Source organism: Vulpes lagopus, chromosome 11, assembly GCF_018345385.1.
Source record: "Vulpes lagopus strain Blue_001 chromosome 11, ASM1834538v1, whole genome shotgun sequence".
NCBI classification, from domain to species: Eukaryota; Metazoa; Chordata; class Mammalia; order Carnivora; family Canidae; genus Vulpes; species Vulpes lagopus.
This window is the reverse complement of record NC_054834.1, coordinates 66,849,083-66,865,269: the sequence shown is the minus strand read 5'-3', so window position 1 is coordinate 66,865,269 and position 16,187 is coordinate 66,849,083.

The window sequence follows — 16,187 nt, the reverse complement described above, 5'->3', positions numbered from 1 at the left end:
GCTCTGTTAGAAAGGATGCTTAAGGCCAGCAGGCAAGTGCATCACAATCCATTAGCAGTGTCTGAGGCAGATATAGGAGTGCGGTGCAACCACACGTGTGCCTCCTATATATACCAAACAGGACCAGAGGCTGCCTCTGTACCACCTTTTCTGGGAATTGGGTCACTTATTTCTCTTTCTCTTCACCTTTCCACCTTTCTCTTGCTATCTACTGCTTCTATCTAATCTACTCTGAAGTGTTCTCCCCCTATTACGTCTTGCAAGTGTGTTTGTGTGTAGGGACGGCTTCTTGAAAAGAGAAAGGCCCTCAAAAATCCCACAAAGATGAATTTTTAATGATGAAATAGAACACAGTGATAGTTGGTCATTGAAATAATTTGGGGGCCAGAGCTTCACCCTAGCTTTTTCTTTTAAAGATTTGTTTATTTATTCATGAGCGACACAGAGAGGCAGAGACATAGGCAGAGGGAGAAGCAGGCTCCTTGTGAGGAGCCCAATGCAGGACTCAATCCCAGGACCCTGGGATCACAGCCTGAGCTAAAGGCAGACAGTCAACCATTGAGCCACCCAGGTACCCCATCCCTAACTTCCTTTTCGGCTCCTTCTACAGTCAAAGGGACACTCAAGCAGTTGATGACACCTATAATGGCATCCTTCAAGCCTGGATGGGCCCCACAGCCTGCTTATGACACAGGGCAATCCAGCTCTGAATGTGGGGAAACCCAGATGGATGTCGACCCTGGTGAGGGGAGCCTTCCAGGCCAACAGCTTCCCACTTCACTTTTCTCAAACTTCCATCTCTCCTCTACTTAACAAACTAGGCAGCGTCTGGGATGTAAAAGTGCTTGGGTGGAGGCACCTGGGTGGCTCAGTCAGTTAAGCCTCACAATTCTTGATCTCAGCTCAAGTCTTGATCTCAGGGTTGTGGCTTCAAGCCCAGCACCCACGAAGGAGTGGAGCCATTTCTCCCACCTCACATACATAAACTAATGCTCCTCGCACACTGTCCTTTTCTCAATGATGTCTTAATCTTAAAACTGACTTTCCTGGGAAGATGACCTTCCATTTTGTCTGTATTGTTAGTTTTTTTTTTAAAGTAATGATTATGTTTGTTTGTTTTTTTAATAGAGGGTTTTGGGGTTTTTTTCATTTTATGGAAGGTGAGGAAAGGAGCAGACTTTCAAATAGCTTTCTCTACCTTCATCTTTTAGTGTGGAGTTACTTCCTGTTCACTTGAGTTTACCGGGTGCCAGCTAGATATGGTTTAAGAGTATTTGTCCTCTTATCCATTGATTTGATACAATTAATACATTGGCATAAAATACAAACAACTTTGCCTATATCATTTGACAGACTCTGGAGTTAGTGGCCGTGAAAACTGAGTGGCAAGAGCCCAATAATGGGTCCAAAGAGCTGAATAAGAATGGCACTTTTTGTTTGTGTGGAAACAAAACTCTCTCATTCTATTTGTTCCTGACTTTTTTCCACTCCAACATGTTTTGAAAATATCTTTCTACATCCACACATAGCTATCTATTGCATCTATGTTAAAGACTATATGTAGTATGCTCCAATTTATGAAGCTACTATAATTTATTTAAGCAGTCTGCTATTTTGGGCAGGGTAGGTTAAATAAACTTTATTTTTGAGAAGTTTTAGACTTATGAGACAACTGCGAATTTACAGAGTATACAGTTTATAGGACAGAGAGTTCCCATATTCCTCACACCCAACAAAATAACAGTTTCCCCTCTCATCAACATCTTACCTTAATATGGTACATTTTTTTTTACCATTAATGAATGTCTATTGATAACATCATTATTAACTGAAGCCCAAACTTTATTCAAATTTCCTTGGTTTTTACATAATATCCTTTTTCTATTCCAGGATCCTGTTCAGGACACCATATTACATTTACTCATCAGGTCTCCTTAGGTTCCTCTTGACTGTGAAGTTTCTCAGACTTTCCTTGCTTTGATGATCTTGACAGTTTTGAGGAGTACTAATCGGGTTCTTTGTAGAAAGCCTCTCAATTGGGATTTATTTTTTATAGTTTTTCTTACGATTCTACTGGGGTCATATTTTGAGGAAGAAGATCACAGAAGTAAACTCCCATTTTCATCCCATCCTACCAAGCGTATACACTATCCATATGACTCATCACTACTGATGTTGACCTTGATCAACTGGCTGGGGTGTGTTTGTCCTGTTTTTCCACTGTCAGATTACTCCATCTTTTCCCCCTTTTCCTTCACTATGTGAAGCCCACACTTCTGGAATGAGGAGTTTGCTCCCCCACCTTGAGGACAAACTACATGAATTATTTGAAATTCTTCTGCATGGCAGATATGGCTCTTCTCCAGTTATTTATTCAATCATTAACATCAGAATGGACTCGTGGATGTTTATTTGGGTTATAATCCAATATTACTTTATTTTTCTTCTCACATTGTTCCACTTTTAGCCATCGACAGCTCTTTCATTTGGCTCCTGTGACTCTTTGATAGACTGCTACCATTGTGGATGGTAGTCTTCCTTACTTTTTGATCCTACAAGATGCTTCCAGCTTATCTTACAAATATATTTTTTTAAGATTTTATTTATTTACGAGAGAGAGAGACACAGGGAGAGAGGCAGAGACAGAAGCAGGTTGCATACAGGGAGCCCAACGCAGGACTCAATCCCGGGCCTCCAGGATCACGCCCTGGGATGAAGGCGGTGCTAAACCGGGAGCCACCAGGGCTGCCCTCCCAGTTTATCTTAATGTGTTTCCTGCCCCCGTCCTAGAATCAGGGGTCTACTAGTTTGTCTTTTTAAAAAGATTTTATTTATTTATTAATGAGAGACAGAGAGAAAGGCAGGTACACAGGCAGAAGCAGGCTCTCTGTGGGGAGCCCGATGCAGGACTTGATGCTGGACCCCAGGATCATGACCTGAGCCAAAGGCAGATGCTCAACCACTGAGCCCACTGAGGCATCCCAAGGGGTATACTAGTCTTTGATACTTAAATCATTTCCATGATTTTTAAAAACAATTTCTAAACAAGACTGTAATGAACATTCTTGAAAATATATAAATGAGTATATATATCTGATGATTTAATTTGAATTCTAAAAATGCAGAACTGGAACTTATATAAAGCCAATGAAAGGATTTTGAGCAAACCTCTCTCTGTGTAGCCACTTTGGAAAATAGGCAGTTTCTATAAGGTTAAATGCACACTTTCTATATGACTGGCAATTCCATTTGCAGATATTTACCCAAGAGATATAAAAATATGTCCACTAAAAACACTAGTACCAAATATTCATAACAGCTTTATTTATATAAGCCAAAAACTGGGACAGTCACAATGTCCATCAACAGGTAAATGTAAAGACAAAGTGTGGTAAATCCAGATCATGAAATATCACTGAGCAATGGAAAGAAATGAACTATTGATGGGTGTGACAATATAAAAGCATCTCAAAAGTATGCTAAGTAAGGGGTACCTGGGTGGCTCAGTCAGTTAAGCACCTGCCTTAGGCTCAGGTACTGATCCCAGGATCCTGGGATTAAGCCCTGTGTCGGGCTCCCTGCTCAACAAGAAGCCCACTTCTCCCTCTGCCGCTCCCCCTGCTTGTTTTCTCTCTCTCTCTCTCTCTCTAATAATAAAAAAAAGAAAATCTTTAAAAAATAAAAAATATGCTAAGTAAAAGAAGCCAGACACAAAAGAGTATATCCAATATGGTTCCATTTATATGAAATTCTATAACAGGTATAACTTACAAATAGGGATAGAAAACGAACTCGTACCTGGGGTGGGGTGAGCTGGGTGGGGGAGATTGGCTGCAATCTATAGGGAATCTTTTAGGGCAATGGAAATGTTCTATATCCTGAATATAGTAGTGGTTTTGCAGGTTTACACATTTGTCAGAACTCTGAGTTGTGCACTTAAAATGGGTGCATTTTACTGTATGTAAATTATGCCTCAATAAAACTGACTTAAAGAAAACAACAGAAATGCCTGGGTGGCTCAGTGGGTTAAGTGTATGCCTCTGGCTCAGGTCATGATCCTGGAATCCAAGGATCAAGCCTTGGTCAGGCTCCCTGCTCAGTGGGGAGCTTCTCCCTCTTCCACTCCCCAAGCTCATGCTCTCTTTCTCTCTCTCTCTCTCAAATAAATGAAATATTTTAAAAAGAGAAAGAAAGTTTTCAACGAGAAAACTGAGTCCAGATTGCAGGAAAAAACCCTGTGTTGAAGGGAGTAGGCAAGGAGGAATGCACCTGCCCTGGATGGGTCTTCTCAGGGAAGGGGCTGGGGCCTCTGTAGCCTTCTCACCCCCTTTGCCATCTACAGACTCTAATCTGATTCTGCTGTGTGCCCTTCCTACTCCTCGGCTGACTGCTGGGGAACAGAAGGGATTCTCTCAGGGACTGAGTCCAGCTGCTGGGCCTGGGCTTGGAGAGACCGAAGCCACAGACACCAAGGTTACCCCCGTACCCAACAAGCCCCGAAGTTGGAGATGCCTTGTGACATGTCTGTGTGTTGGGGTGCAGAGAAAGGGCTGTCAGGCTTTGGGGTCCCAGGAAACTTTGCCGCAGAGTACTCCCCGATGGAACGTGGCCAAAATGTGGGTGCCTCAGTGTGGGTGCAAAAATGGGTGCAAAAAGTGGGTTCATACATGGCCACTTAGGGTGGGCTGCTGACCAAGGACTGAGCCTCAAGTCCTGGCCCAACCAGCAGCAATGTGATACTTCAAAGAGGGGCAGCACAGGGGGCCGGGGAGGGCAGCAGGCACAGGTCACTCAGCAGGAGCGGCTTCTGGAGGCTGTTGGAGAGACCAGGACTTGAGACTCTGGTCTGAGGGTCATGACTGAGTGTCCCCCTCCACTTAAAGGCAGTGGCAGTCAGCGATGACCCGGACCAGCCTATAGAACCTTTGAGGGGAGCCTTAGTGATGTGGGAGAGTGGGACATTTATAAAATACCAGACCTGCTGCCAGTCAAGCAGAATTTTGAGATCTGAGGTATTTATGCAACGGAGCTCACTCACTCCTGCGTGAACCTTTGTCGAGGGTCTTTGATGAGTCAGATGCTGTATTAGTCATCAGGGATTAAGCAGGGGCAAAACAGAAGAATCCCTGCTATCGTGGGACTCCTGGTCTATGACAGCCCCACGCTGTCATTTCACCTGGAGGTGGGTGCTTTGGAGGAAGACAAGGAAGGGTGGGTGCAGGGAATAGGAGAGCTACTACGGTGAGGCTGTTTCGGGCCTCGGGAAGATGACACTTGAGCATGGCAACTTTGTGCCCATGGGCTGGAGAAACCTGGAGAAGCCTGGAGCACACTGGTTACTGGACAAGTTCCTAGCAGGGCAATTTCAGGGTCAAAGAGAATAATCATTTTAAGGCTTTTGATAATACTGCTAACTCTCCAGAGAGTTCCCTAGATTGCCTTTTCAAAGAAACAGGAGACACACTATGCATTTAAGGAGTGCTCCAGAGACTTTAAAAAGTGTGTGCAAATGTGGTGGGGCAAGGTCTTCTTCCTCAAATGCCATCTCTGAAGGGACAGTTCAAGCCCACTTCCCACTCACGTCAGACCAAAGATTTTAGGAGCTAAACCTCCTAGGAGGTGAAACACCAGTTAGAAAGACCTGCATTTCTACCCCAGCCCTGCCACTCAAGAGCTCTGGTGCAACTTTGAACAACTTGGTCTATAGCTCTGTTAAGTCTCATTTTCTCATCTGTAAAATGGAACTTCCACAATGCTTTGCTCAGAGGGTTGTGTGACAGTTAAGTGAGATGATCCAAATGAGGTGCTTTGCAGAGCACCCAGCACAAGGTGAGTGGCCGTGATTTTTACTCTGCAAAGTCAGCAGTACTTGGTGGTCAAGAGCAGCCCCCTAGCACAGGGCAGCATGTTCCCTCGTAGACGCAGAGATGGTGTGGGCTTGCCCTGCGCCTGCTTCTGGATGTCATCAGATCAATCGCTGAAGTTCAAACGTTGCCTGCTAAGGTTTCTATCTGCCTAGGATTTCTTACCCAGGTTTGAGCTAGCCCAACTTTAAAAGACCCCCAAATGACGTGCATATCTGTATGTGTTTGTGTGTGGGTGTATCATTTTTTCCTCCTAGAAAGAAACAGGATTTTTCCACTCTCCCTTAAGCAAAACCAGCTGAGCAGAGTTAACTCAAACTTCTCAAAAACAATTCACCTCTGCACTTAGACCAGATTTGGAATGTTTCAACCCTAATGTATACTTGTGTGTGTGGGGGTAGGGGGTGTCCGAAAATCCACAAGTGATTTGAAACAGGGTCTGAATGAAATCATCATAAGCCTGAGCACATTTCAGCCACCAGATGTGGCAAGTTTTCATTGTTTACTTGCAACCGTTTGTATTTTTTTAAACCCCAAACTCAGATACAGCCATTATTTTACTTGGAATTCAGACACGAAATGTTCTGTCTCTGCTCCCCTTGCACACTTTGTATTATAACATCAACTTCTCACACCCGCTCGCTCAGCAATCACACCGTAGCAGTTCCTTAAACTTAACTCTGAAAAATATGCTGCACCCTCAGACTCCCTCCCCTGACCCCTCCCCACCTCAGGGTTAGGTGTCCACGGCAGGAAACCCCAATCTGGAAAACCTTTCTGAGCTGTCAAATGCATCAGCTTCCCAATGCCGGTCTGTGAACCAAGTGTTCACTCCTCCCTAGTGAGGGAAGATCAACAAGAACGATTCAGGGAGGTTTTTGTAACGCTAAATATGTGCCATGTCTAACCCTCACATAACATCCTTGTTACTTTTTGTTTTCAAATATGCTTTTATGAAATTGAGCGCAATAGATGGAGGTTAGTTATTTTTCTATACTGTTATGCTTGGCAAAATAAAAAGCTGGCCAACTGAGGCTCATCAAAATATATTTTGAGATTTTCCTAGCTAACGAGCTACAGAAGTCTGGGAATCACCTGGAAAAGGAGCCAGCCTAGGGCATGAATTGAAGGGCATGTGTGTGAACCAGACACCTACTCTTGCTGGGCTCATACAAGCCATTTCATCCCACCCTCAAGACCACGCTGGGGTGAGGGTGACCGTATTTTCATGTACGATTAATTCATCATTCAGTAATTCATGTAACGATTCAGCAAAGTGAGGTTTCCTGTCTGTTAAGTGACCTGCCCACGGCCACTCAGCTGGGAAGGGGGAGGAGGAAAGCCGGGATTTGAACCCAGGCTGCCTGAAAGCCCATCCAGCGTGGCCTCCTCCACCACCCCACGTCTGTTCCTGCATTCCCTCACACAATGGTAGATTCAGAAAAGGATCTAAAATCCACTTGGAGTGGAGTCTTATTCAAGAGCCTCTGTAAATAAATATATTCATAGATCAAAAACAAACCCATCCACAAACAGAGAGAGACAGAGACAGAGAGAGAAAGAGATGAACCATGGTATTTCGTGGTCGATGCACTTTCAATAAACACATGGGCTGAAATTTGGAAAGTGTTAAGTGCTGACAGTCAGGGAGAAGCTGATTCATAATGCAAGGGGGCAGGGGTGGGTCCTGAGCACATTAACTGCCCTCTTCGGACGCCCAGTCCTCAGAACAGGAAGTGGACACGGCAGTGGCTGCCTCATTACCAGACAAATGTAAAGAAAGTGACAGTCTAGGGAAAAACAAAAGTGATTAAGGGATGGAAGAAGCCATGAGTAAAGATGAAGAAATAATTATACAGCTTAGCTAACTCATAAATCAAGGACAATCATTCCGTCTATAAACACCAGCAAGGTGAAAAGAACCAAAGTGAAAGATGGGCTATTTAATGTACATTTAGAGATGAAACAATGGCTAGAATTAAGAGAGTGTTAAAAGCCCAAAGTCAGGGACAAGAGGACTCACTGTGAAAAATCACCTCCCAAGGGGAAAAAAATGGCCAGAACCGCAAGAGGGCGGGGAGGTTGAGATATAAGAGATTGGACAAAAGTTCAGAAGAGGCAGGTGGGGAGCAGCCCCCACTCTGGGCCCTGCAGGACAATCATCTCTGACCCGAGTCTTTTCCCTGCTTCTTTCACACCTTCTCTCCCTCCTCCTTCACCTCAGGAAGATAGGACGACAATGAAGAGGAAAAGAGAATCAACAAATATTGCAAGGTGTCATAACACAAGCCTGGCTGGGTTTGATTTGGGGCCGTGACAGAGGAGCACTAATGATCTCCGAGAAACCAGTCCCACTGCAGAATGATCCTGGGGACAGGGCAGACCCTCATAGCCTTTCCCCTGGAGCCCTGCGGGGGGATCCGGTGACCCAGGCTTGTTTATCCAAAACCAGCTGTCACAGGATTACCTGCCAGCTCAAGAGGGGCTCCCCATCGCTACCACCAGAGGAAGGTGAGAATCAGGCAGAGTTTTGGCCTCAGCCAGCCTCTGGAATCTTCTGCCAGTGGGTGGTTTTTTTAGAAACCCCGAAAAATGCCTTAGAAATGCCTGGGCCCTGATACCCAGAAGAGGATAGAAGACCGAGGTTTTTGTCTGCTTCCCACTGTGATCAAACCATTTGGGCCAACCTGTGAAGAATAAGTCCTTGTCCTGAAAAGCCTCACTGAGGAAAACGCTGGTCCAGGAGGTCAAAGGTTGAAATGTGGATTCAGGGGAGAGTGGAGAAGTTGGAGATGTGATGAGAGAAGGTGAGGGTAGCTCCTTCTTGTGAACACACAAAACCCAGGGCAGGAGGGGAGACAGACAAAAGGCAACAGAGGTGGAAACCCCTAGAAACCTGGCTTGTGTTACAAGCTTCCTGGGGCCTAATTTCAAGTTTCTTGCATTGTCATGCATATCATTGGCGGTCCACAAAGGTTTACCATCACAGCACAAAGAAAGAAACTTAAAAACAATGGGTGATAGAAAGGCCCAGAGAATCATGGGAGGCCGAGGGCAGCAAGCTAGGAGTTAACTAAATAGGGCACATGGTAGAAATGATAAGCATACTGAGGGCAAGGAATCTGACTACAGGTTCTAGAGAATTTTCTCCCAGTGCAGCAATAAGCCTTTAGTGGATAAATGAGGCCAGCTAAAAAGTCACTATTTTAAAATAGTGACAACCCTCATGAGGAGCGGTTCTTCTTTTCAATTTCTCTCCTTGGTCTCTTTGTGATTTTTTTTTTCCCTCATAAAATGGGCAGTCCAAATTTTTAGTCTGACCTGCTTCTCAGAATGGCCCATCGGCTTTAAATGAGCAAAAGGAAAGAAACAGAATACCCTGGTTTGGAACATCACATCCAGCCATTGATTACATGGCCAGCCGGCCTAACAGGAGGGTGGCTGTGCCCTGGGCTCTTGGTCTCAGGGACAACCTTTATACTCTTGCATTCATTCACCAAACCAGGAGCCACCAAGCACAGATGGCAGGCAGGGCACAGAGCTGGTCTCTGCAGGAGAAACAAAAACACACCGGACCCAAGAAACAGAGGTCCTTGAGGACAGGAGGGGTGGTGTTTCTTTGAGGACTTTTTTCTATCCCTCAGTTTCTACCCCGTAGGAAGAGGGACACTGCAAGCCACCATGAATCATTTACTAGTTAGTATAAATGAAAGCTCAGAAATGAGGTTAGTATAAGGGTTGAGAGAGAAAGAAGACATGGATCTGTAGGAGGGAGCACCAACCAGGGTACAGAGGGGAGGGCCAACCCGTGAAGACCAGAGGAACCGAAGACAAGCCCATATAACTCTGTTAACTAATTAAATATGTACACACATGCATGTGTGTGCACGTGCACAGACACTACACACATACACAAACACACAGAAGATAAAACTTATAAGGCAGCTTATTGGAGCCAAGATAAGCCCGAACTCATAGGGTTACTGTATGCATGCAAGAGTGTAAGAAGCAGACAAATGTGAACAAGGATCTGTAAAACTATGTGACAATTGTTACCATAAAGTTATAGAGAAGGATAATGGATGGGATTTTTTAATGAACCGTGTATTAGATAATGTATTTGTACCGGAGTTAAAAATCCTGACTTTGACAATTATACTGCAGCCCTGTAAGAGAATGTCTTGATCTTAGGAAATACACACTGAAGTACTTCGGGGTTAGGTCAGTTTTTTTTTTAATGGTGCATATACAACATCTGAAAAGCACAAAGGATGGAAGACTGATGGCAAAGGGGTGAGGAAGAGAAGGCGGAGAGCGGAATGAAGCTTCACTAAGGATTTGGTGACTGAGTACAGCGTGAAAAACAGGGAAGGGGTTCATGAGAAGAGCGGTTGCAGAGAGGGCATGCCAGACAAGGGTCATGGCATGAGCAAAGGTATGGCTCAAGCATGGAGCATGGCCCACCTAGACAACTTAAAGAGTGAGGCCTACTTAGAGTTTCCAACATGTGAGGAGGAATGTTGATGGACAGACAGATGGGACAAGACTCTGAAGAGACTTGGCGCTAGTGCAGGGTAGGCAGGCTCTGAAATTGGAAGAAATTTCTTATAGACACAATTCTTATCTGCAAATCAACCACTATCTGTCCTGTGAGACAGAGAATATGCATGTAATGTGTGCAATAACAGGCTCAAGACCATTTTGAAGAAACGGTTTTTAAAATCAGGTCAACTGAGCCAAGAAGCGCTCAGAAATGAGTTGAGTGAACTCTGTTTCATAGATGTCTATGAGCAAAGACTCCATAGGCATGGTGCCGGACTCTGGGGATAGAGAGATGAAATGATGTGGTCCCCACCCTCAAGGTAGATCACAGGCTGGCAACAGGAAGAGCTTCTTAGACAAAGTGAGTTTTGAGTGAGAGAAAGGGAATGCAGATTGATAACCAGTCAGGCCTTTCTTCCAGCCTACCACTGACCTCCAGAGTGTTTGGCCTCTACTATGGTTGGTACTTAGGCATCAGTGCACTGATGTTAGGGATGGAAAGGCCATTTGGTGGCCTTCTAAATTGGATGTAATTGACCTCTACTTAGCCACAGTGATAATCTGTTGGAGGAAGGAAAAAAAATTAAACTGGTCAAGAAAATTAGAGACTAATTTCATTCATTCACATAGATGCAAAAGTCCTAGAAATTGAGTTCAGCAATGTATAAAAAATATAATATGTCATGATCAAGCTGGGTTGATCTTAAGAAAACAAAAGTGATTTAACATTGGAAAAGCTATTAATGTAATTCATCCCATCAATGGATAAAGAAGGAAAACTGTATGGTTATCTAAACAATTGTAGAAAAAAAAATCATTTGCTAAAATCCAGCACCAATTCATAATGAAACTTCCTGCCTGATAGAATTTTGTTTTTGTTTTTGTTTTTTTCTTTTTACCAAATAATTAGAGTAAACATCATTCTTCAAACATCATTCTTCAAGGTGAAATGTTAGAAGCATCCCTTTAAAAATCAGGAACAAGATAAAAATGTCTGCATCAATTCTTCTTTCCAGCATTGTACTTGAGGTCCTATCCAGTACAATAAGAAAAGAAAAAAATTAAAACGTATAAGTTTTGGAAAAGAAAAAAACAAGACTGACATTATTATAAATAATATAGTTGTTTACTAGAAAACACAAAAGACTTTATAGATGAATTACTAGAGTTAATTTTTAAAAGCTTAACAAGGTGAGTGGATAATATAAATCAATTGCATTTCTAAATTCCAGCAATAAACAATTAGAAAACATAATTTCAAAAGATGCTAATTATAATAGCAACCAAAACTAAGGTACTTAGGAATAAACATGATGTAAGGTGTGGAAGACCTTTATAGAAAAAAATCAACTTTATTGAAAGACTTTAGATAAGATTTAAGTAAATGGAGAGATGAGCCATATTCATGGATAAAAAGTCATAACATGAAAATGATGCCAATTCTCTTTCAATTGATCTATTGAGTCCACTCAAGTCTTTATCCCAAGAGGGGTTTTCAAGTAACTTGACAAGCTATTTCTAAAACTTCTATGGAAGGACAGAGTCCTAATAGTAGTCAAGATATTCTTGAGTAAAGAATAAGGTGTAGAGACCTTTTCTACTATATATAAAAACATAATATAAAGCCATAGTAAGTAATATAGTGTGGTATAGGAACAGGGACAAATTTTCCAAAGAAATTGAACAAAGTACTCCAAAGAAGACCTACTTGAAATCTTGGAAGACCTTATGGAAACTTGATTTATGACAGAGACAGCACAGCAGATGACCAAAGAAAGAATAAATTATCCATTTAATGATGCCCACAATTTATTGTTCACGTGGGGAGAGGGGAAATAAGACGGAACCCTATTTCACACCACATCCAAAAATGAATATGTAAATTAAAAGCAAAACATACAAGACAACACTTAAATTTTTAGATGAAAATATAGAATTTCTTTATGAAGGATGCCTGGGTAACTCAGTGATTGAGTGTCTGCCTTCAGCTCAGGGCATGATGCCGATCCAGGGATCATGTCCTGCATTGGGCTCCCTGAGAGGAGGCTGGTTCTCCCTCTGTCTATGTCTCTGCCTCTCTCTGTGTCTCTCATGAATAAATAAATAAAATCTTTAGAAAAAAATAATTTCTTTATGAGATCAAGACAGAGAAGGATTTTTTTTAAGGATTTCTTATACAAGGTACAAAATGTGCTAACCATAAAACAAAAGGCTGCTATATTAGACTATATTAAAAACTTCTTTCATCAAAATATATCTTAAATGAGGCACCTGGGTAGCTCAGTCAGTCAAGTGTCCAAGTCTTGATTTCAGCTCAGGTCATGATTTCAGGGTCATGAGATCAAGCCCCAGGTCGGGCTCTGAGTTGGGCATGGAGCCTGCTTAAGATTCTTTCTCTCCCTCTCCCTCTGCTCCTTCCCCCCTAAAAAAAAAAAAAAAATATATATATATATATATATTATATATATATAGATTAGACTTTAGATATAGATAGACTTTAGACTTATATATCTTTAAGAAAATGAGAAGCCAAGCCACAAAATGGGAGAGGATGTCTGTAATGCTTTAACTGACCAATGAATATATAAGAAACTTCTCCTATAGCTGTCTGCATGCTCATTTCCTTGTCTCTTTCAGAACCTTTACTCAAATGTCATGTTTTTAATAAAACCTTCCCTGACCACTGCTTAAAAAACTGCAAGTTCACCACCACTCCTGGCCCTGCCTATTGTCCCTTCCTGCTTTATTTTTAGCTGTAACACTTATCATTACCATACATACTATATATGTGACTAAATAATTTGATTGCCTGTCTCTCCTTCTCCCCAACAGACTGTAAACTCTGAAATGAGACCAGGAATTTTCATCTATTTTGTTCACTACTGTGTTCCCAGCATACAGAAGAGAGCACATAGCAGGTGCTCAATAAATATGTGTTGACTAAACAAACACTTACAAATCAATAATAAAAATAACAACAACCCAAAAGAAAAACCAGCAAAAGGCTTAAACAAGGCATTTCAGAAAAAAAAGGAAAAAAACACAACTTGTCAATAAACATATAAAAAGATGCTTGAATTTATGAATAATCAGGAAAATGTAAATGAAGACCAAAATGAGATACTCTTTTGCATTTACCAGATTGGCAAACATTAAGAATTCTGATAATACTAAGTATCAGCAAGGATGAGGAGCATAGGAAACTCTTAATACATCTACTGGTGGGAGCATAAATGATTTCCCTCTTTATTTTTTTTTTAATTTATTTTTTTATTTTTTTATTTATGATAGGCACACAGTGAGAGAGAGAGAGAGGCAGAGACACAGGCAGAGGGAGAAGCAGGCTCCATGCACCGGGAGCCTGATGTGGGATTCGATCCCGAGTTTCCAGGATCGCGCCCTGGGCCAAAGGCAGGCGCCAAACCGCTGCGCCACCCAGGGATCCCGATTTCCCTCTTTAGAAAATAATTTGGGATTATCTTGTAAAGGTGAACATGTGCTTAGTCTACATGTTGCTTTCTCTGTTCTTGGGTTTATACCCTGGACCAATGCCACTTGAGGTGCAGTCCACAGACTGGTGTCAGTATATAAATGATCTGTGATAAGCCATCATGAGACAAGTGCAAAAATTGAAAGTAAGCATTAAGAAATGTAATAGCAACCTGATGCTGCCAACTTATATTTATTTTTCAGATAAAGATTTTATTTATTTATTCATGAGAGACACACAGAGAGAGGCAGAGACACAGGCAGAGGGAGGAGGAAGCTCCTCGCAGGGAGCCTCATGTGGGACTCCATCCCTGGACCGGGATCACACCCTGAGCTGAAGACAGACACTCAACTGCTGAGCCACCCAGGTGTCCCCAGACATTTTTTTTATCATGGTGAAATATACCTAACATAAAAATTGACCATTTAGAGGTGCCTCGGTGGCTCAATTGGTTAAGCGGCCAACTCTTGATTTCAGCTCAGGTCATGATCTCAAGGTCCTGGGATGGAGCCCCATGTCAGGCTCCACACTCAGCAGGGAGTCTGCTTGAGGATCCTCTCACTCCCTTTCCCTCCCCTTGCTTGCGCTTTTTCTCTCTCTCTTTCAAATAAATAAATATATATTTTAAAAAATTTGACCGTTTAAGTAAATCATTCTTAAATGTATAGTTCAGTGGCATTAAGTACATTTACACTGTTGTGCAACCATCACCACCATCCATCTCCAGAACATTTTTGATTTTCCTCAACTAAAAGCCCGTACCCAATAAACAGTAACTCCTCATTCTCTCTGTCCCCTCAGCTCCTAACAGCCATTCTACGTTCTGCCTCCATGATGCACATGGAATCATAGAGTATTTGCCCTTTTGTGACTGGATTATTTCACTTAAGATAATGTCCTCAAGTTTTGTCCTTGACATAAGGACAGGATTTCCTTCCTTTTAAAGGCTGAATAATAGTCCATTGAATGTATACACATTTCATTTATATATCCATCTATCAATGAACACTTGGGTTGCTTCCACCTTTTGTCTATTGTGAATAACTGCCATGCCATATTTAGTGAAATATATGTCTGTTGCATATAATAACATTTCATTTTCCAAGTAATCATGTTTATGGTGTTTTACATAAATATCAGTCTGGAACAGATTGGAAAAAAATTTCAATTGACCCACAGATAGTTCAAGAAGCACCACCCTGGGGGTAGTGGAAGGGGAGGTGGGTGGGGAGATGGGGTGACTGGGTGATGGGCACTGAGGGGGGCACTTGATGGGATGAGCACTAGGTATTATACTATATGTTGGCAAATCAAACTCCGATAAAAAAAAATTAAAAAAAAAAAAAAGCACCACCCTGGAGTAAAGGCTTCCAAGCTTTCCTAAAAACCATTGTAGGAAAACTCTTCACATAACAGCCTGGGACACATAAACCTAACTGAAGAGGAAGCTTCATGAAGCAATACTTCACATGAAATGCACTAACATAGTTATAGCTGTCTTTCATTTAAAAAAAAATCCTGGTTGAATCTATTAAATTGATTTCATAGCCCACTAAAGATCATGAATCTCAGTTAGAAAACCAGTGCTCTTGAGAAATCCTTGTACATGTATGTCAGGAGCCATGTGAAAGAATATACCCAGTAGCGTTCTTCATAGAAGCCAAAAAAAAAAAAAAAATACAACCCAAACATCCATCAATAGAAAGCTAAACAAATAAACTGTGATATATTCACCTAATAGAATATTACAGGGGTCCAATCAATGTTTATTGAATGAATTAATAAACAGCTGTGAAAATGAGCTATTTGGATGAATCTTAGGAGTACAATGCAGAATGGACAAAGCAAATCACAGCCAACTCTATACTGAATTAAACCATTTTTTAAAAGCTAAATAAATCAAGCAATACTAAACACTACATGGCTAAGAGGTGCATACATGTGATGAAACTCTCCTACAAAGCAAGGGAATGATAAACACAAAATTCTGGACAGTGGGTACCTCTGAGGGCAGGGGTAGAGGGTGGGACCGAGGAGGAGTTCACAGATTTGGAAATATGTTACAAATGTTCATTTTAGGGACACCTGGGGGGCTCAGTGGTTGAGCGTCTGCCTTCAGCTTGGGGTGTGATCCTGGGGTCCAGAGATCAAGTCCTGCGTCAGGCTCCTCGCGGGGAGTCTGGTTCTCTCTCTACCTGTGTTTCTGCCTCTCTCTATGTGTCTCTCATGAATAAATAAATAAAATAAAATCTTTTTAAAATGTTTGTTTTATTAATTATATTTTATATAAT